Source organism: Equus asinus, chromosome 5 (genome assembly GCF_041296235.1).
Source record: "Equus asinus isolate D_3611 breed Donkey chromosome 5, EquAss-T2T_v2, whole genome shotgun sequence".
Taxonomy (NCBI): domain Eukaryota; kingdom Metazoa; phylum Chordata; class Mammalia; order Perissodactyla; family Equidae; genus Equus; species Equus asinus.
The window spans coordinates 22476383-22498897 of record NC_091794.1 but is presented as its reverse complement, the minus strand read 5'-3'; the positions used below and the strand labels follow the sequence as shown (position 1 = coordinate 22498897).

General features: G+C 38.7%; 1 protein-coding gene across 8 annotated transcripts in view; it reads left to right on the top strand.

The window, feature by feature from the left end:
- Window positions 1-6019: 6019 nt before the first annotated feature.
- The window catches only part of GOLGB1 (golgin B1), a 78256-nt gene continuing 61760 nt past the window's right edge, over window positions 6020-22515 (top strand). For 4 of the 8 annotated variants that reach the window (XR_011503177.1, XR_011503176.1, XM_070508948.1 and 1 more), the window contains exon 1: window positions 6020-6244. The gene's annotated coding sequence lies outside the window, so the exon portion shown is untranslated. Of the gene's footprint in view, window positions 6245-6364; window positions 6851-22515 lie in introns of those variants that run through there. The other 4 variants (XM_070508949.1, XM_014829534.3, XM_070508946.1 and 1 more) reach the window with 3 other exon arrangements.

Sequence of the window (22515 nt, the reverse complement as noted above, 5' to 3'; positions counted from 1 at the left end):
AGCACATTACTGGATATAATCCACCTAAAAAAAAGTTCTTTGGGATTTATGATGCTTAATTTTACGTGTCAACTTGACTAGGCTAAGGGATGCCCAGATAGCTGGTAAAACACTTTTTCTGGGTGTGTCTGTGAGACTGTTTCTAGAAGAGATTAGCATTGAATTAACAGACTGAATAAGGAATACCCACCCTCACCAATGTGGGCGGGCATCACCCAATCTCTTGAGGGTCCTAATAGAACAGGAAAGTTGAAGGAATGGTGAATTCTTGCTGTCTCTTCTTGAGCTAGAATGTCTGCCCTCAGACATAGGAGCTCCCAGTTCTCAGGCCTTCAACTGGGACTGGATTATACCACTGGCTTTCCTGGTTCTCTAGTTTGCCAAAGGCAGATTGTGGGACTTCTCATCCTTCATAAGTGCGTGAGCCAATTCCTATACTAAATATCTTCTGTCTCTCTATATACATCCTATCAGTTCTGTTTTTCTGGAGAACCTTATATAGGGTCTTCATTAATATTTAAGTATATAAAGTGGTCTTGAAACCCAAAAGTTTAAGAACTACTGATCTAGGATGATTATTTCAGCACTAGTCGTTAACAGTTGGTCCCTTACCTAATCTATCTGAGAATGTAAGGATATGCTATTCATTGACCCTTCATCAAATCATCCCACCTTGACTCCTTTCAGGAACATAATATTACTACTACCACCACTAAATAATAACATTTATTGTGTGATATGTGCCCATCTCTGCTAAGTATTTTATGGTCATTATCTAATTTAATCATTACAACAACCCTACAAGATAGGAACATTTATTATTTCAATTTTATAGACGTGAAAACTGAAGCCGAGAGACACTTACTAACTTGCCCAAGTTTAACTCTAAAATGAACCACTTACTCATTCATTTCAGTTAATCATTCACTGACTCACTCTTTTGGTACTCGGGATTTATGTAGGTATTTAATTAGTTGCATGAAAATGGTCCATCAGCTTCATGGGAGCCCTCTTGAGGGCTGGGATGATGCCCTACATTTGTTTTTAGTCCCTCCATTACGCATTATGCACTTTGAGGTATGCAATTAACTGTTGAATGACTGAGTTCTCAGTATTTGAACAAGTGTCTATTATGTCAGAGAGGTTAAGCTCTAAGATACAGCTATTCATTCAATGGATACCTATAAGCATTTATAACATAAAAGATGCTGTGCCAGATGCAGAAGACAGATGGTGTCTGCTGATGGAGTTTACATTCCAGCGGAAGAAAAAATATTAAACAAGTAAATGATTTTTTTTTTGAGGAAGATTAGCCCTGAGCTAACATCTGCTGCCAATCCTCCTCTTTTTGCTGAGGAAGACTGACCCTAAGCTAACATCCGTGCCCATCTTCCTCTACTTTATATGTGGGATGCCTGCCACACCATGGCTTGAGAAGCCATGCCATGTCCGCACCCGGGATCCAATCCGGCGAACCAAGGGCTGCCAAAGTGGAATGTGTGAACTTAACCGCTGCACCATCAGGCTGGACCCTAAACAAGTAAATGATTTAAAGTCTTGTGACTGTTATTTTGCAAGGAGTGATACATACATGAGAATCACTAACTTAGTCTGGGAGATGGACAGAAGCCCCTCCAGGAAGTGAAGTGAAGAATGAACTGACCAGGTGAAGGAGCAGAAGTGTTCCAGTCAGAGGGAATGAAAAAAAGTACTATGTCTATTCAACCAATTTATTATGAAGAGGCACTTAGCGACTATTTGTTGAGTGTGGATTTGTCTAGCACACATGGAAAAGTGGGCTTGCCCTGATGTTAAGAGATCCAAGCAATTTTTAGTGCTCTGGATTTTCACGTAATACACTCACAAGAATAAATAATAAGCAGAATAAAAATATTAATAAAAACAAATAAAATAATAAATATGGAATGAATAAATTGGCTTCATAGGATGCCCATAAGACATAGAGAAGACAAGAGAGTTGAGGCAAGGTCTTGGATGGCTGGCTCTTGAATGTGCAACCGTCAGCACTACACGGGCATAAAGAAGTCACACATTTTTATGGAAAAGAGACTTCCAGGGATCAGAGACTCAACACCTATGTCCTTACAGGAGTCCAATAAGGTGTCTTATTACCAGATCTATAAATTATGCAGCCAAGTCCTTCATTCATTAATCAGTCTGTATTTCTTGTGCCTGTTAGCCTAATTAAAATGTAAAGCAAGTGAATGAGAAGGTTGTTAATCTTGAGGGTGGAGAGGGATTAGGCAGGAGACAGAGGCTAGGGCTGCATTTCCTTCAGGGGTCAGAAGGGAGGCTAACTCCTGGTTATACAAAACCTATTAATAACTTGGTTTTGACTCTAGGTTGAATACACCTTCCTAAACAGCATGCTTAGCACTCTAAAGCAGTAAATGGAGAAAATCTCTTAATTGTTAAAGAAATCTCCTGATAAAGATCACAGGAAGTTTACTGAGTAGGACACACCTAGAACAAATTAGAGACAATTAGGAAGTCCATAGACTTGCCCACATTATGTGCTCTATATGCAAATCTCCAAATTTATTACTTATATCAGCAATGGTGGGGTGACTTGGTTAATTCTGGTGATGCTCTTTGCTAGGAATATCGGTGAGGGTAGGCTCAGTGATGCAGTCCTTGAAAGCACCTATGAAGAATATCAGAGATGTCAGTTTGATACATACTTTGAGTTCTAGTGGCCTCTTTGTGCTAGTATATTAAGTCATTAAATATAGCTGCATCCTGAGGAAATTTTATAGTACTTGGGAGTTCTCCAAAAGAGTGACCTGCCACATCGCCTAAGATTCATGATAAGAATACCCTTCAAACTGATGGGCTGGAGGAGCTCCCATCACAAATCTTGCTTAGAGGCCTAGGATTTATTCTTAGAGCCTAGATCAAAAATAAGCCACTCCAGTGCCTGGCACATGGTCTGTGCTTAGAAAGTATTTGTTAAATGAACGTTGAATAAGAGCTTTATGGTTACACATCCTAGGAATTTTCTTCTCTTTGGTTTCAGATTCCTCATTCCTTTGGCTCTAGGTGCCTCAGGGTGAGAAAGTCACTAATGCACCCATATGACTTCCTCATATATTATAAATGCTCAATAATGATTCACATAGAAATAGTATCAGATTTATTGTGGCATGAATGCTGTTAGCCTCTACAAAACACCATGGCTTCATCCCCTGTGGAAAACAAGCCCACTTGTCTGAGCCATTCCCCACCCTTTGCCTACCATGGCTTCCAAGGTTGTCTGCCTGGCTCTACATGCTCCATGAAGTACCCAGAGCCCGCTGATGCTGTGGGGAAGACTCTTGAACTTAAAAGAGGCCTCAGTCAATTCTCCTGGAGCCTAGCCTATTCCAGGCCTTCGAGTCAAACAGCTCTAGCATCTCTAGCTCCTGCAGGCACGGTGGGAGTCTTAACAGCAATCTCTTCTTTGGCTGTCAGAGGAGCAGCTCTCAGACAACCCCATCAACCCCAGGCTAGAATGCCTGGTCTGTTTCTTTAGCTCTCCTGCTCGCCCATGTGCCACAGTCCCTACTTGGCCCTGTCCACCTTTGGGAAAACTGCTACTGCTTGAAGACGCTCAGCAAGAGCTGAAAGACAAGCTTGGGGCCTTAACATCAAAGTAGGAGCAGAAACCGGCAAGCTTCTGCATCCCTCAGGCATCTCTGATGCCTCTGAGAAGGCTGGAACCAGGGCATCTGCCCATTCCACACTTACAGCCCTCCCAAGACCAACCTGCCACCCCTAATCCCCATCTCAAAACTCATCCAGCAGGAGGCAAGGAGGCATCATAGACAGACTAGGTCCCCAAACCTCAGTCTCTTCCCTCCTCAAAGACAGACTATATACAGGGACCTGTGGAGACCAGGAACCTGGAGCTGGGCAACAAAATACACACCAAGGGCTGCGGTACATTCTAAATTTTAAGGAGTACAAAAGGATGAAACCTTTTACCACACCTAGTCTCAGTTTTCCTAAAGCCAGCCCAGTCTCTCCATGGGTCTGTGCCTACTCAGGAGTATCAACATTCCCAGGAGGAAAGTCAGGAGAACAAAAGTCCCAATCATTGTGGAAAGCCTCCTCTGGCATCTGTTTCTAGCAGTCAATTGGTATGAAGGATGAATACCAACTGTGATATGGAGACAAATGGTCCGAAATCTACCCCATGCCATATTGGCCCCCTTGGAACACCAGAACAGGGTTCAAACAATTCACAGAACAGCAGTCTCTCTGTCCTCAGCATAGGTGGGACCCCAGTTCCCATCTGCTACAGCTGCATCCTGCAGGCAGGCTCTAGTCAAGAAATGGGCACCAAAGTATAGACAGGTATCCACGCTTCCAGAGGAGATATCCATGACTTACTACCTATGAGGGTTGGGGAGTTCAGAAGAATGATCTTTTCTCAGGCTTTGAGTACGGGGTTTTTGATACTCTGGATTCTTCTGGGACTTTTGCTGATAAAGGGGAATATAAGCGATAAGGACCCAGAGCTCTGCAGGGCAAGTATACACAGATAGTTTCATACAAAATCCAAATCTCATAATTTAGACTTTTCTTCACCCCTAGGGAATCCTGACTAATGAGTGTTTTATTTAACGAGAACTATATTTAAAATATAACTCAGACCCGCTATGTGAGAGGTCTGCACAAAATCAGGGAGCAATTTCAGCTGTCGATGCAGTGGGCTGGGTGCCTCAGCCCTAAACAGGTGCAGTTGATATTCAGCAACATTCCCTTGCCCCCGACCTCAATTAGAAGCTCATGGGAGAGTCTGCAGAATACGTTCCAAGCCCTGGCTCATGTCTCATGTTGGGCTCTGGAAGGGCTGCCCTGCACATTCCAAGTTTTTAAGTTCAAGAGCATGAAACAAGTCATCAGGCCTGGTCTCAGTTTTTCTAAAATGCTGTCCCCTGAGTGCACTATACCCCTTCTTGGCTTATTTTTTCCCTAAGCATTTCACCATCTGCCAAATTATAATTTTCATTTATCTTTATTTTCTCTCTCCTTACTAAATTATTACCTCCAAAATGGCAGGAGTTTTTGTCTCTTTTGATCTCAGCTCTATCTCCAGATCCAAAAGCAGTGTACACTAACCACAGGGGACTGCAATTTTAGACGGGTAGCCTGCAAACGCCTTACTGAGTGGATGTTTGAACCTCAAAGGGGTGTGTAAGCATTAGGGAGAGGATGCATATAGTGGGCTAGCTGAATACCTGGCACACAATAAGACTCAATAAATTCAAACTAATACTCTTCTTGTCAAGAGTGCCTGAAATCACGGGAGCTTTTGCCCCTTCCCTTAGGGGCTTCCGGAGATAATGCATGATTTCGGCGACTGTTACTGGAGTTCCTCACTGACTCCCATTTCAGGACTGGAGCCCTCAAATTTCACCGTCTGCTTAAGGCCCAGCTCAAGCACCACTACTTCTTGAGAGACATTTTCCTAGTATTTACTATTATCTCTCGCTCGTGTCCTTAGAGACATCTCTGACCCACTTTCATATAGACGCCGGGTTCTAGCCTGAGTTCCATCACTAAGTCGCTATTTGTCTTTGGGGGAGTCACTTTAATCCGGTTCTCATTTTTCATCCCTAAAAGGTCATATGAGACGACCTACTTCCCGGCTCTAATATTTAATAACTCTAAGAGCAAAACCCACATCCCCACGCCCTTCTCACAGCTCATTCAACAATCCTAAGGGTAGCTGGTGCCCGCTGTACCGGGTCTCCCCAAAAACCGAAGCCTTAGCCTAGGGCAGTCACCGCCTACGTGGCGGAGGAACTGGAGGAAGCCAGCCGACCTACCTCACACTGCAAACACCTGACCTTTGCCAGAATGCCCGCCCTCCCGGCATTTCCGGCTCTCCCCCAGATTTTCTTCCGGAACGCTCGCTAGCGTCTGACCCCGCCCCTCCACCACTCTCTAGAGCCCATTGGCTGTTTCTTTGAGGAAGCGGAGCATTTCCTGACGTTGATTGGTTTCTGTCATTATTGATGGGGTAGTTACAAACAAGGCGTGCCTGGTCTCCCTGGTAACGCTCTGCCGACAGCCCTGATTGGTCCTTGTCCTAATTCCATCTCCGTCCCAACTGCGAGGGGTTGAGTTCCTTGGCCGGGTTCGGCGGCGGTAGGTGTCGCGTTTGGGATTCCCGAGCTGACGTGGCTTAAATTTGGGAGGCGGGGCAGCTAAAGCCCCCGGTGGCAGCCTCTTCCAGGTGAGTGAGGGGACGCTCCCCAACTCCTTCCCTTCTAGAGTCACCCTCACCACAGGGGCCGCGGGGGCTGCCGAAGCAGCCACACTCGGGTCCTCTCCCTGCCCCGCCTTTCCCTGATTCAGTCCGGGATCCGGCCCTTCATCCGCTTCACTTTACCTACCAGGCCTAGTTCTAGTCGCCCAAACTCTAGCTCGCCCCTCCAAGAGGGCCTCGGGGTCGCCCTGCGCGGCCTTGGGGACATATGTGCTGTCGGCCCCCACCCAGGACGTTTCTTCTCCGGAAGCGACGGAGAAAGGCGCTCGGGTCAGTCCTGTCCGCGGGGCCCTGCTCCCCGAGCGGCCTGTTCGTGCCGGCCTGGGTTCGCAGCAGCTGACGTAGGAGAGAACCTGCTGGGCCCCTGCGCTCAGGCCCGGAACAAACTTCGTGTCCGGAAGGGGAGGCGGGACCCAAACAAATCAAAGGTCGTGAGGGCGGAGATCACAGAAACACTGGGGCTGTTAACGCCAACGAGGGCCTGTCGAACGATTCTGCTAATGAGTTTCTGGAGCGATTCGGAGACAAGGATGATCCTTGCGATCCTACCAACACTAAAATCCCAGGAATAAGGTGGGCAGGCTGTTAGAGGAAAGGGAGCCCTGAAGAAAGTTCTGGAGGAAAAAGAACTTGATTTGGTGGTGTGCAGGATGTTTATTCCGCATAACGGGAGTGGTGTGTAGGAGTGTGAAGGGAAGGTTCAGCCCCTTGACGAACGAGGAATATATTTGTCTGACTTATTTAAAGAGTTCCAGCTGGTCTGTGGGGAGAGGACGACTTAAGAGTGAGACAGAGATATTTAAGATCGCTGGGTAGATAAATACTACTTTTGAAGATAGTTGGAAACTTTATGAGCTTTTAAAGAATCTTACCCTTCTGTGCAAGATGGCAGTGAATTCTCTGCAAAAAGGCAAGAGGCCTTTCCAGAAGCATGAAGTAATTAAATTTGGATGATCAGAATGATTACGAATGGTCAAAATCAGGAAATGTTCTTCTGGAAAGTGACAGGATTTAGTTATGGAATTAGATGTCCAGTTAAAAGTTGAAGAGAACTAAAAAATTGCAAGACATTGTCAACTGACTGTTTCACAGCTTTTACTTCATCTCTCGATCATGGAATGACCGTTTAATGCCTTCCTCTTCACTGCGTTAAATTTGACTACATTAGTAGCTTCCAAATATTTTTAATTGCATACCCTGTGACTAAAACAGTTTTGAGCAAACATCCTCCAAATATTGTATATTTAATTATGGATAATATATGATAGCCCTGTAAATATATTACTTATATTATAAAATATTCAAAAACATTTAAAAAGATGAAAGAAGAAATTCTTGCCCATTCCCTGGGACCCTCTCAACCCAATTTGGAGATCACGTAAAGGTGTTTCCTTATTTTTCAAGAAGTCTGTTTGCATCTCTAAGGACTTCCAGACTGGGGGGAACTTCCATTCTTTTTTTTTTCTCTGAGGCCTGGGATCCAGCCTCTCCTAAAAGTAATCATCTTTAAGGGAAAATTCCTTTTTCCTTTGCTTGATTCTTAAAAGCCTCCTCTCTTTTTAACCCTTTGTGTTAATGGATTAATTAAAGGGATATAGGTTTTACTCTTGTTTATAAAAAGTAAGTCATAAACTTATGTAGGTTCACTACTATTAGGAATAAATTATTTGAGACGTATCTCACCACTGGTCATTACATACTAGTCTATTGTTAGGAACCACTATATAAAAGGATGTTAGGTTCTGTAATACTCTATTTTTAATTAAGCTATTTTAAAATCAGCAATATGTGCTTTTGGCAAAATTAAATTCAATACGAAAGGATTTAATATTAAAAAAAAATCTTTTTCTCCTCTGTCTGCTGACCCTTTTCCCCATTCCCCGCTTCCCAAGAGTAGGCACTGTGAATAATTTGTTTATTCTTAAGAAACTTTCTGATCATATTCAAGCACATATATATTTATCCCCCTCATTTTCTCTCTCACACAAGTGTAATCATAATACACATACTATTTTATACCTTTCTTTTGCCACTCAATACTATATATTAGGTATTTTTCTATACCCATAAGTATAAAACTACCTCATTCTTTTAAAAGGCTATACAGCATTCCCTTGTAGAAATATCAAAATGTATTTAGCCTGTCCTCTATTGATGGAGGTTTTGGTTGTTTTCAGTCATTAACCATCACAAATACTGCTGTAGTGAACGTCCATGTTTGTATATCCTTGTGCCCTTAAGTGAGCCCATCTGTAGTATAAACAATATGGAATTCTTTGGGGTCATACTACTCTGAATCATTTCATTTTGGTCTGTGTATTGGTCAAAAATAGTGCTTATAAAACTGTAAGTAAATATAAAGGATATGTGTGCCTTCATGCCTCCAGCCCTATTTTCAGCCCCAGTGAAGAATGTTGGGTGATGAGGTTACTCAGAAAATAGATTATCTTCTCTATCTCGACCAGCCAGGAAGCTTTGTTGAGCTCTGTGACTGGCAAATTACTTAATCACCCTATGCCTTGGTTTACTCTCCCTAAAACTGGGGATATTGTAGGCACCTCCTCCTTGGGGTTGTTTTAATAATAAAGTGAGTAAAATAATAAGTAAGTTATTATATGTTAAGTAATTGGAGCAGTACTTAGTGCATAGTACTGTGTATATAAATTATAGCTATCATTTACTTCTAAATTTGTTATTGAAAATAGTGGAGTTTTGTGTCATGAAAAGGAGTTTTAATTTTCTAACGGTAAAATTATAATATTGCATTTGCTTTTCCCAGCTATATAGCACTATTTCCTGTCACCTCCTCAAACTGGTTGAGAATCACTTTGAGAATTAAGGAAAACTGCTGAGGCTTACCTAAATATGAATTAAATAAGTTTGAGGAATGACCTAGAGGTCTAACCATTTTCTGTGTTGTTGTTTCTGTGGGAAAATGTGATTTAAATTCCAAAGCAAATGGTGCACAGGCATGTGCACACAGGCATGCACTCACTGTCTTCAGTTATTTCATTTTCCCACGCATTTTGTACTAGCTTCTCTGTAGTTGGGGACTAGCCTTATATTTCTTTTTACATTTTGATGTCTCCCAGTGTAATACTCTACATCAAGTAGGTATTTAGAAAATAATTATTGATAATGGTGGAGACTTTGAGAAAGTAAGCCTTATTGAATTCTGTGTGCCACCGCAACATACAAGTGTCGAGATCCTGTGGCAGAGTTTGTGGAGGGTGTGTCCGGCATTGACTTTGAGAGACTGATTTATTTGCCTACGTGTTTTATTGAAGCCTGGCCTTGGCATGAAGCTCCTTATTCTTTTTCCAAGTTGCTACTCATGATTCTCATGCTACATAAAACAATAGCAAGAGCATTGCTTGTCCAGCAGTCACATATATTCCTTACATGAATTTATTACTATCAACATGAATTTTTCCCCTTTACTGATTTTTATATATGCATTTGTCCATTTTTGTCTTACAGTGAACCTAAAGGGGAGATCCATCTTTCTTCATTTAGGTTAAGCATGGCTACTTAGTGGCTCTCTTGCCCTCAAATTCCCAACCTTTGAGCTACCTAAAGCACTTAACTGTGCCTGAGAAGCCTTTCCCATTTACATTTCCTTATTATTCCTGTCATGTCAACAGCTGTAGAAATCACTCTTGAGTCATGGAGTCATAATAACACTGGGCATTAGACTGCTCCTTGTCAGTCTTCTCCATTTTAAGATGAGGAAACTGTAAAGTGACTTACCCAGTATAATACAACCTCTTTGTGTTGGAACTAGGACTGAAAGCTCAGTTGCTGGCTCCCAACGTGGTGCCCTTTCCACTGTGCCATATGCTTTCTCACGTACCTCTCAGAGTGTTGAGTCAGTATATGAGATGCTCCTTTCACTTTGGCCTAGAATGGTACATCCCTGATACTGGTCTTTCCTTTCTTCAAATGTACATATTTTTAAATGGTTATGTGAGAAAAGTAACCCATTTTCCATTCAAAGAGCTTTTTAATCTTATTCAATAATGTTAATTTAGCTGAGGGACTTTGAAATGTCTTAACTTCTCTGACTGTCAGTTTTCCTCATCTATAAAATAGGGATGATGATAATACCTACCTTGCAGTTTTCGTAAGAATTAGAGAGAAATGTATATAAAGTGTCTGATACATATTGCTCAGTAATTGTTACCATTAATATTATCATTATCCTGTGTTCATCTGTATGTGTCCTTCACGTGCAATAATTTTCACTAGGATGCTGATGGAGACACACCCTTGTAGGGAGGGTGAATCAGAATCTCATGTGTGGTAGTGGTAGATTGAGGGGGAGTTTCAGTTTCAAAAAAAACATTCAGGATTTTCATTTTATATTTGGAAAATGAAAAAAAATCATATTTTCACAATAGAAATTACATATCCATCCCAATCTTCTCGGCTAATGGTGATATGCAAAAGATTTGATCTAGGGCATACCACCTTGGGTGTGTATGTGTGTGCTCATATTTGCTCACACACTGTAGTTTTACTTTTCTCTAAAGGGTGTATGGTTTAAAAATGGTTGAGAAACGTTATCACTGTGTCTAAATCTCAGTACTTTTCTGTTTAGCCCTAAAGGTAGTAGCAGTAGGATCCAAGCTACGTAGGGCAGAATGTGTGGGTGCGAAGAGCAGGGCTATGATAGAGGTGGGTTGGGTGTTGCTGGGGGAATCTGAACTGAAAGTGAGGTATGTATAGATGTGTGTGACAAAGCTAGGAGTTAAGTGGAGAAACTCCCCTATGGACAGCTCTAGCTGTTAATTGATTTTTTAAAAACCTTTTTATTATGAAATAAAACTCAGGTTCAAAAAGACACACCAAAAAAAATGTATACTTTAATGAATTATTATAAGGTAAGCATTCTTGTCAACCACCAGGTATATTGTCAGGACTGGCAGTATAACTTTGCTAGTCGTCAAGAAAACCCTCCCTGTGCCCCATCCCAATTATGGCCCTCTCTTTCCTTCCAAAGTAATCACTTCCTTGTGGTTTCTTTATGGTTTTGTCACTTAAATGTGAATCTTGTCTCCCTCCTTTTTTTAAAGAATAACTTCATATGTCTCTTACGTATTTTTCATAGTTTCTGTTGAAGAAATTAGGCCTTTTGACCTGTGGAGTTTCCCACACTCTGAGAATTGCATTTTCATGGGGCAGTTCAACATACTCCTCTGTCCTCTTCATTTATTGCAAATTAACAGCTGGATCCAGAGGCTTCACAGGACTCAGGTTCGATCCCTTTGGCAAGGCTATAGGTGGTGGTATATTCTTTCATCAGGAGGTTCATTATGTCTGGTTTTTGCTCTTCTTTGTTATCAGCTGTTGATGCTCAATGTCTCGATCCATGAATTCATTGAGACTTGTGAAGTATTAGACTAGATATTCCAGTTCTACCATTTTGTTTTCCTTTAATAGCTGGAATAATTTTATAAGGAGATGTGTTCCCTCATCTACTATTTGCTTCCCAAATGGTAAAGTTCAAATAGAAAAGACAAGATAAATCCTTGTACTTACTGGTTTTCAACATAATTAGTTCAGATGATGACCGGTTTATTATTATTACGAACTTGTGGATTTAAATATTTTTGGTGAGTTTCAGTTTGTCGCAATTCATATTCTTATTAGAAACTCATAATTGTTCCTTTGGCCTGTGGGAACCTCTTTAGTTTGGCTCCTGGGCCCTTTTGACATGACTCTAGTAGTCTTTGAAAGCTTCCTTGCTATTTTGTATGACAAGATGTTTCAGGCTCATTTTGTACATTTCCTACTTCAGGACTGAAATCAGCCATTTCTCTAAGAGGCCTTTCTGTTTAAGAAAAATATATATATATATTTTTTAAAGATTTTATTTTTTTCCTTTTTCTCCCCAAAGCCCTCCAGTACATAGTTGTATATTCTTCGTTGTGGGTCCTTCTAGTTGTGGCATGTGGGACGCTGCCTCAGCGTGGTTTGATGAGCAGTGCCATGTCCGCACCCAGGATTCGAACCAAGGAAACACTGGGCCGCCTGCAGCGGAGTGCGCGAACTTAACCACTTGGCCATGGGGCCAGCCCCAAGAAAAATATTTTTAAGTGGGAAAGGGTATTTAAAGATTCCAGTCTAGGCAATAGAAATGCTCATTGCTTTACAGTTTGTCATTGTTTTTAAGCCTTTTCAGTGGACAGAGATAGGAAAATATATATACTAAGGTAAGATAGTTTGTAGGTGCATGCTGATACTTTCAATTCAAATTCAAGATCAGTTTTTACTTTGGGGTTCTTAATTTCTTCTGTATTATGTCTGTATTCTTTTTTCCTACTGAAAATATGGTAGAATTACTATGCCCATAATTACTCACTTACTTTAATTCTATGTGGCACATACAGTAGTCAAGGAATAATAATACTGATACAACCGCCATCAGTTTTGGTTATTGAAAACAATTTTGAAAGGTTTCTTTTGCATATGGTATTCACATTCTCCCCCATCTTTTTTTCATGGCAGTCCCATGTATTGTCAGAGCACATAAACATTAAATATTATGCTATCTCCATTCCAGGCTTAGTTTTACGAGTAACCATATATTGAATGCTCACCACCAGTCCTTGTGATGATGTTTCTTTAGTCATTTTGGTTGTCTCAAGCTTTCCCTCTAATGATTGCCTTAGGAAAGGCTCATAGGAAAATTTTTCATGAATTTTCTTGCATGTTCGTAACATACTGTCTGTGCTCTTTATATCTGAAGGTCATTTTTGCTGAAAATAAAATCCTTGGCTCGCATTTTCTTTCCTTGAATATCACACATCTATAACTCCATTTTTTTCCTGGCAAAGGCATTGCCGTTGAAAAGTCGGATGATAGTCTTATTTTCTTTATCTTACAAGTTGCATGATCTTTTGGCCTAAATATCAAAAGATTATTTTATTTTTAATTTTTTTAGTTTTGGTTTTTTTCTCATTGAGGTCATAATAGTTTATAACATTGTGAAATTTCAGTTGTACATTATTATTTGTCAGTCACCATATAAATGTGCCCCTTTATCTCTTGTGTCTATCCCTCCAACCCGCATCCCCTCTGGTAACCACTAAACTATTCTGTTTGTCCGTGTGTTAGTTTATCTTCCACATGTGAGTGAAATCATATGGTGTTTGTCTCTCTCTATCTGGCTTATTTTCCTCAACATAATACCCTCAAGGTCCATCCATGTTGTTGCGAATGGGACGATTTTGTCTTTTTTTTTTTAATGGCAGAGTAGTAGTCCATTGTATATATGTATTACATCTTCTTTATCCAGTCGTCAGTCAGTGGACAGTTGGGTTGCTTCCACTTCTTGGCTATAGTGAATAATGCTGCAGTGAACATAGGGGTGCATAAATCTCTTTGAATTCTTGATTTCAAGTTCTTTGGATAAATACCCAGTAGCGGGATAACTGGTTTGTATGGTGTTTCTAGTTTTTATTTTTATTTTTTTGATGGAGATTAGCCCTGAGCTAACATCTGCCACCAATTCTCCACTTTTTTTGCTGAGGAAGACTGGCCCTGAGTTAACATCCGTGCCCATCTTCCTCTACTTTATATTTGGCATGCCTGCCACAGCATGACTTGACAAGCAGTGTGTAGCTCCGCACCTGGGATCCGAACAGGTGAACCCCAGGCCGCCAAAGAGGAACCTGTGAACTCCACCACTGTGCCACTGAGCTGGCCCCTCTATAATTTTTTGAGAAGTCTCCATACTGTTTTCCATAGTGGTTGCACCAGTTTGTGCTCCCACCAGCAGTGTATGAGGGTTCCCTTTTCTCCACATCCTCTCTAACATTTGTTAGTTTTTTGTCTTGGAGATTATAGCCATTCTAAAGGGTGTAAGGTGATATCTTAGTGTAGTTTTGATTTGCATGTCTCTGATGATTACTGATGGTGAACATCTTTTCGTGTGCCTATTGGCCATCTGTCTTCTTTGGAAAAATGTTCATATCCTCTGCCCATTTTTTGATCAGGTTGTTTGTTTTTTTGTTATTGAGTTGTGTGAATTCTTTATATATTTTGGAGATTAACCCCTTATCGGATATATGATTTGCAAATATTTTCTCCCCGTTGGTGGGTTGTCTTTTCATTTTGTTCGTGATTTCCTTTGCCTTGTAGAAGCTCTTTAGTCTGAGAAAGTCTCACTTATTTTTTCTTTTGTTTCCCTTGTCCCAGTAGACAGGGTATTTGAAAGGATCCTTCTAAGACCGATGTCAAAGGAGTGTACTGCCTATATTTTCTTCTAGGAGTTTTATGGTTTCAGGTCTTACCTTCAACTCTTTGATCCATTTTGAGTTAATTTTTGTGTATGGCAGAAGATATTGGTCTACTTTCATTCTTTTGCATGTGGCTGTCCAGTTTTCTCAACACCATTTATTTAAGAGACTTTCCTTTCTCCATTGTATATTCTTAGCTCTTTTATGAAGATTAGCTGTCTGTAGATGTGTGGTTTTATTTTGGGCGGTCAGTCCTGTTCCATTGATCTCTGTGTCTGTTTTTGTACCAGTACCATGCTATTTTGATTACTATAGCTTTGTAATATATTTTGAAGTCAGGGATTGTGATGCCTCCAGCTTTGTTCTTTTTTCTCAGGATTGCTTTAGCTATTTGGGGTCTTTTGTTGCCAAATCTGAATTTCAGGTTTCTTTGTTCTATTTCCATGAAGAATGTCATTGGAATTCTGATTGGGATTGCATTGATTCTGTAGATTGCTTTAGGTAGGAGGGACATTTTAACTATGTTTATTCTTCTAATTCATGTGCATGGAATATCGTTCCATTCCTTTATGTCATCATCAATTTCTTTCAGTAATATCATAGAGTTTTCATTGTATAGGTTTTTTTTATCTCTTTGGTTAAATTAATTTCTAGATATTCTTTTTGTTGGATTGTAAATGGGATTGTATTCTTGAGTTCTCTTTCTGTTAGTTCGTTATTAAAGTATAGGAATGCAACTGATTTTTGGAAGTTGATTTTGTACTCTGCAGCTTTGCTGTAGTTCTTGATTATTTCTAATAGTTTTCAGATGGATTCTTTAGGGTTTTCTATACATAAAGTTATGTCATTGGCAAACAGCAAGAGTTTCACTTCTTCATTGCCTATTTGAATTCCTTTTATTTCTTTTTCTTGCCTAATTGCTCTGGCCAAAACCTCCAGTACTATGTTCAATAAGAGTTGTAAGAGTGGGCACTTTTGTCTTCTTTCAAAGGATTATTTTTAAGTCTATTAATTTTATCAGAATGACTTGTTAGTCATTCTGGGTTGATATTCTTAGGTACATGGTGGTCTCTTTCAGTATGTAGCTTCAAATCTTTTAAAATTTCAGGTAAGTGTTCTGGATTTTGGTTTTTCGTTCTGTACCTTTGCTTTGGTTTTTTTCTTCAGGGAATCCTATTATCTGCATTGCTTATCTTCATTATTTATAACTTTCTCTTGATTCTTTTTTATTGCTTATTTCTTTAAAATTTTTTTAAATGAACAAATTATTGGGAATAGTTTTAGATTTACTGTAGAAATTTGCAGAGATAGTTCAGAGTTCAGTGTACTGCTCACCCATTATTCCCTAATGTTAACATGTTGCATTAGCAAAGTGCATTTGTCAAAACTAAGAAACTAACATTAATTCATTACTATTAACTAAACTCCATACATTATTCGGATTTCACTAATTTCTCTGTTAATGTCTTTTTTCTGTTGCAGGGTCAAATTGTAGGACATCACATTGCATTTAGTTCATTTCTTTTTCTTTCTTTTTAAAATTGAGATAATTGTAAAGTCACGTGCAGTTGTAGTAAATAATACAGAGAAATTCCTTGTATAGTTTGTTCAGTTTCCCTCAATGATAACATTTTACAAAATTATTGTATAATATCACAACCAGGATACTGGTATTAATATATTCCCCAGTTTTATTTGTATACGTGTGTGTGTGTGTATGTGTGTGTGTGTTAAGTTTTATCACCTATGTAGGCTCCTGTATCCACCATTACAGTTAAGATATTACACAGATCCGACACCACAAGGATCCTTTGTGTTGCCTTTTTATAACTACAACTACCTCCTCGCCTCTCATTTCCAACCCCTCCCTGAGTGCTGGCAACCACTAATCTGTCCTGAGTCATTTAAAAAATGTTATATAAGTATGGAATTAAATAGTATGTAGCCTTTTGGAATTGGGTTGTTTTTCATTTACAATTTCCTGGAGATTCATCTAAACTGTTGAATGTATCAGTGGTTGGTTTGTTTTCATTGCTGTGTAATATTCCATGGTATGTATGTACCATAGTTTGTTTAACCATTTACTTGTTGACAGACATGCTTGCTGATTCCAGTTTTGGGCTCTTACAACCAAAGCTGCTATGAACATTCATGTACAGGTTTTTGTGTGAATTTAAGTTTTCATTTCTCTGAGAGAAATGCCTAGGAGTAAAATTATTGGGTCATAAAGTAGCTACATGTTTAGTTTCTAGTTAATTTCTTTTTGATTCTTAAAATTATGCTTCATTTCAACTTTCTTTTTTTCTTAAGGTGTTATTTGTTGTAATTATTCATTTTCCTGTTCCTGTTTCCTGTTCCTTGATTTCCAAAATGGTTTTTAAAATTTTCTATTATTTCTTGTGTTTCTTCTTCATTTCTGGGTTTTTCTGTTTTGAAGGAGAGGGGTAATTGATAAATGTATTTGTTTTAAGTCATTTGAAGAAAACATCTTATATATATGTGTTCAGCAAAGTTTGCATCATAGAAAATGGTGAGAATGTCAAAGTTTGATTTTTCTTTTGTGAAGGTAAGTATGATGTATACCGTTTGTGCTCTGCTGTGCTGCAGGTGCTGCACACACAGTTAGCAGTTAAGACCTGGCCTTTGATTTTGTCAAGGAGGTGTTAATATTGAAAGTAGACATTAGGGTTTTTTATAGCTTTTTTGAGGTATAATTGACAAATTAAAAAACGTATGTATTAAAGATACACAACACAATGTTTTGATACATATACATTGTTAAATTATTACCACAATCAAGCTAATTAATCTGTCCATCACCTCAAATAGTTACTTTTTTGGTATGATGAGAACATTTAGGATCTACTCTCTTAGCAAATTTCAAGTATGCAATGCAGTATTACTAACTGTAGTCACCATGCTGTATGTTAGATTCCAAGAACTTATTCATCCTGTGTAACTGAAACTTTGTACCTTTTGACCAACATCTCCCCATTTCCCCTACCCACTAGGCTCTGTTAACCACTATCCTACTCTCAGCTTCTATGAGTTTAACTTTTTTAGATTTCATATATAGGTGAGATCATGCAGTATTTGTCTTTCTGTACCTGGCTTATTTCACTTAGCAAAATGTCCTCCAGGTTCATCCACGTTGTCACAAATGACAGGATTTCCTTATTTTTTAGGGGTGAATAATATTCCATTGTGTGTATATACTACATTTTCTTTATCTGTTGGTCTGTTGATGGACACTTAGGTTGATTCTGTATTTTAGCTGTTATGAATAATGCTGCAGTGAACATGGGGGTGCAGATCTCTCTTCAAGATACTGATTTCATTTCTTTTGAATATATACCCAGAAGTGGGATTGGTGATCATATGGTAGTTCTATTTTCAATTTTTTGAGGAACCTCCATACTGTTTTCCATATTGGCTGTGCCAGTTTGCATTCCCACTAACAAGGTACAAGGGTTCCCTTTTCTCTGCATCCTTACCAACACTTGTTATCTTTTATCTTTTTGATAATAGCCATTCTGACAGGTGTGAGGTGATATGTGATTTTGATTTGCATTCCCCTGATGATTAGTGATGTTGAGCATTTTTCATATACCTGCTGGCCATTTGTATGTCTTCTTTTGAGAAATGTCTTTCTAAATCCTTTGCCCGTTTTAAAATTGAGTTATTTGTTTTCTTGCTATTGAGTTGTTTGAGTTCCTTGTGTGTTTTGGATATTAATCCTTATCACATGTATGGTTTACAAATATTTCACCCATTCTGTAGGTTTTCTCTTCATTCTGTTGTTTCCTTTGCTGTACAGAAGCTTTTTAGTTTGATACAATCTCATTTGTCTAATTTTGCTTTTGTTGTCTGTGCCTTTGGGGTCATATCCAAGGAATCATTGCCCAGACCAATGTCAAGAAGCTTTTTCCCATGTTTTCTTCTAGTAGTTTTACAGTTTCAGACTTACATTTAAGTCTTTAATCCAGTTTGAGTTGATTTTTGTGCATGGTGTGAAATAGGGGTCCAATTTAATTCTTCTTCATGTGGATATCCAGTTTTTCCAAAACCATTTATTTAAGAAACTTTTCTCCGTGTGTATTCTTGGCCCCTTTTTGGGGCAGGCCCAGTGGCCTAGTGGTTAAGTTCAGTGTGCTCCACCTCAGCAGCCTGGGTTCACAGGTTTGGTCTTGGGTGAGAACCTACACCACTCATCAGCCATGCTGTGGCGGCAACCCACATACAAAATAGAGGAAGATTGGCCACAGATGTTAGTTCAGGGAGAATCTTCCTCAGCAAAAAAAGAAAAAAAGAAGAAGAAGATCAATTGACAGTAAAGGTGTGGATTTATTTCTGAGCTCTTTATTTTGTTCTGTTGGTCTATGTATCTGTTTTTATGCCAATATCATGTCGTTTTGATTACTATACCTTTGCAGTATATTTTGAAATCAAGTAATGTGATGCTTCCAGCTTTATTCTTACTCAAGACTGCTTTGGCTATTCAGGGTCTTTTGTGGTTCCATACAATTTTAGGATCGTTTTTTCCATTTTTGTGAAAATAGGCATTGGAATTTTGATAGGGATTGCATTGAGTCTGTAGATTGCTTCGAGTGGTATGCACATTTTAAAAATATTAATTCTTTCTATGAACATGGGGTATTTTATTTGTGTCTTTTTCAGTTTCTTTCCTTGGTGTTTTATAGTTTCCAGTGTACAGATCTTTCACCTCCTAAATACTTTGTTTTCCATGCTATTATAAATGGGATTATTCTCTTAATTTTTTTGGATTGTTCATTGTTAGTATGTGTAAGTATATTGATTTTTTTGTCCTGCAACTTTACTGAATTTGTTTATTAGTTCTAACAGTTTTTTGGTGGAATCTTTAGAGTTTTCTACACGTGAAATCATGTCATCTGCAAACAGACACAATGTTACTACTTCTTTTCTGATTTGGATGTCTTTTATTTCTTTTTCCTACCTAGTTGCTCTGGCTAGGATTTCCAGTACTATGTTGAATAGAAGTAGCCAGAGTGGACATCCGTGTCTTGTTTCTGATCTCAGAGGAAAAGCTTTCAGCTTTTCACTATTGAGTATGATGTTAGCTGTGGGCTTATCATGTATGGCCTTTATTATGTTGACGTACATCCCTTCTGTACCTAATTTGTTGAGAGTTTTTATCATGAAAGGATGGTGGGTTTGGTCAAATGCTTTTTATGCATCTATTGAGATGATTTTATAATACTTATCCTTCATTCTTTTAATGTGGTATATCATGTGGGTTGATTTGTGGATGCTGAACCATCCTTGCATCCCAGGAATAAATCCTACTTGCTCATGGTGTTTGACCTTTGAATGTGATGCTGAAATCAGTTTGTTAGTATTTTTTGAGGATTTTTGCATCTGTGTTCATCAGGGATATTGGCCTGTAATTTTCTTTTCTTATGGTGTCCTTGGCTGGATTTGGTATCAAGGTAATGCTGGCCTTGTAAAGTGAATCTGAAAGTATTCCTTCCTCAATTTTTTGGAAGAGTTTGAGAAGGATTGGCATTAGTTCCTTAAGTATTTGGTAGAATTCACCCGTGAAGTCTTCAAGTCCTGGGCAGTTTTTTGTTGAGAGGTTTTTAATTATTGATCCAATCTCCTAACTTGTTATCGGTCTGTTCAGATTTTCTGTTTCTTCATGATTGAGTCTTGGTAAGTTGTATCTTTCTAGGAATTTATCCTTTTCTTCCAGGTTACCCAATTTGTTGGCATGTAATTGTTCACAGTGGTATCTTAAAAATCTTTGTATTTCTTTGGTATCAGTTGTAATGTCTCCTTCATTTCTGATTTTATTTGAGTCTTCTCACTTTTGTTCTTTGTTAGTCTAGTTAAAGGTTTGTCAATATTATCTTTTTAAAAAAACCAACTCAGTTTTATTCAGCTTTCTATTGTTTTTCTAGTCTCTTTTATTTCTGCTCTGATCTTCATTGTTTCCTTCCTTCTGCTTTTGGCTTAGTTTGTTGTTCCTAGTCTTTGAGGTGTAAAGTTGGGATATTTGAGATCTTTCTTTTTTATTGTAGGCATTTATTGCTGTAAACTTCTGTCTTAGAACTGCTTTTGCTGTATACTGTAAGTTTTGGTATATTGTGCTTCCATTTTCATTTATTTCAAGATGTTTTTTGATTTCCTTTTTGATTTCTTTTTGACTCATTGGTGTTCAGGAGTGTGTCAATTTCTACATATTTGTGAATTTTTCAGTTTTTCTCCTGTTATTGATTTCTAATTTCATACCATTATGGTCAGGAATGATACTTAATATGATTTCTGTCTTCTTAAATATGTTAAGGCCCAACATATGAACTATCCTGGAGAATGTTCCATATGTGCTTGAAAAGATGTGTGTTCTGCTGCTGTTGGATGGAATGTTCTGTATATATCTGTAAGATCCTTTTCATCTAATGTGTAATTGAAGTCCAGTGTTTTCTTATTGCTTTTCTGTCTGGATGATCTATCCATTGTTGAAATTGGGGTATTGAAGTTCCCTACTATTAGTGTATTGCTATCTTTTCTCCCTTCAGTTATGTTAAAATTTGCTTAATATATTTAGGTGCTCTGATGTTGGGTGCATATATATTTATATGTGTTATATCCTCTTGATGAATTGACTCCTCTATCATTATATAATGACCTTTTCTGTCTTGTGATGGTTTTTGACTTAAATTCTATATTTTATCTAAGTATAGTTACCCCTGCTTTCTTTTGGTTACCATTTTCATGGAATATCTTTTTCCATCCCTTCACTTTCAGCCCATGTATATCCTTGGAGCTAAAGTGAGTCTCTTTTAGGCAGCATATAGTTGGTTCTTGTTTTTTTGAGCCACTCTGACTGGAGAATTTAATCTATTTAGGTTTAAAGTCATTATTGAAAGGTAAGGACTTACTGTTGCCATTTTGTTAACAGTTGCCTGACTATTTCGTAGTTTCTTTGTTCCTTTTTTCTTCTCTTGCTATCTTCTTGGGTTTTTCAATTTCTGATGCATGTTTTTTATGGCTTAGATCATTTTTCCATGCCTTTCTCTCCTTTTAGTAGATTTAGTAGGTTATAGTTCTGAATTGTTTTTGATCATGACTCTTTGACATGCTTCCCTTTCTTATGAAACAGTATGGATATTATTCTTTTATTTCTCCTTATAATAACTTTGTATGAAAATTGACTGTGCTACTTTTCAGTTGCTTGTTTTTATGTTTATTGTTGCTAAACTTTTAGAAGGATACTTATTTTGGATAGCTTTTCTAACTTCACAGCACTCCTTATGTTGTTTTCCAATATTGTTCAGATATATGGCAGCTGGATTTCTGAGATTTTTCTGACTCTTTTTCCTGTCACCCTCACTCAGTCTTTATCTGGACTTTCTTTGGTCTCTTCATTCTTTCCTGATGAATTTGAATTCTTTTCTCAGTGAATTCTCCTCTGGGGACGCCATGTTCTGAAAGACAGGCCTGACTCTTCAGTTTTGAGAGTTCATGTGGCTTGAGCCTTTCAGACCTTGTAGGATCCTTGCACTTATGTGCTGTTGGAGTGGGGATACATCCTCCCTTTCAGCTTCTGCTCTCTAATTGCTCAGCACATCTTCCAGTGCGTACCCACTGGCCTTTTGCAGTTCTCTTGGTATCACGTCTGTTGCACTCTTACAGCTGCTGTAGGGGAGGCAAAATTTTACCTCTACCCTCTTAGGGTTTTCCGCTGGGCCTAAGAATTAAATCGATATAAGACAGATTAACAGGAGAAAAGCATACAAATTTATTTAATATAAGTTTTATGTGATGTGGAGGCCCTCATAAGGAAATGAAGACCCAAAGAAGCAGTTAGAATCTGACATTTATATATTGAGTTGAACAAAGGGTAGTAAATTGTGAAAATGAGACAAGGCAAAAGGGGCTGGTTAATCATGGAGAAGTGACTAGGAAGATAAGTGTTAGCTTATAAGATTTGTTTATACAAATTTCTCTTGGCCT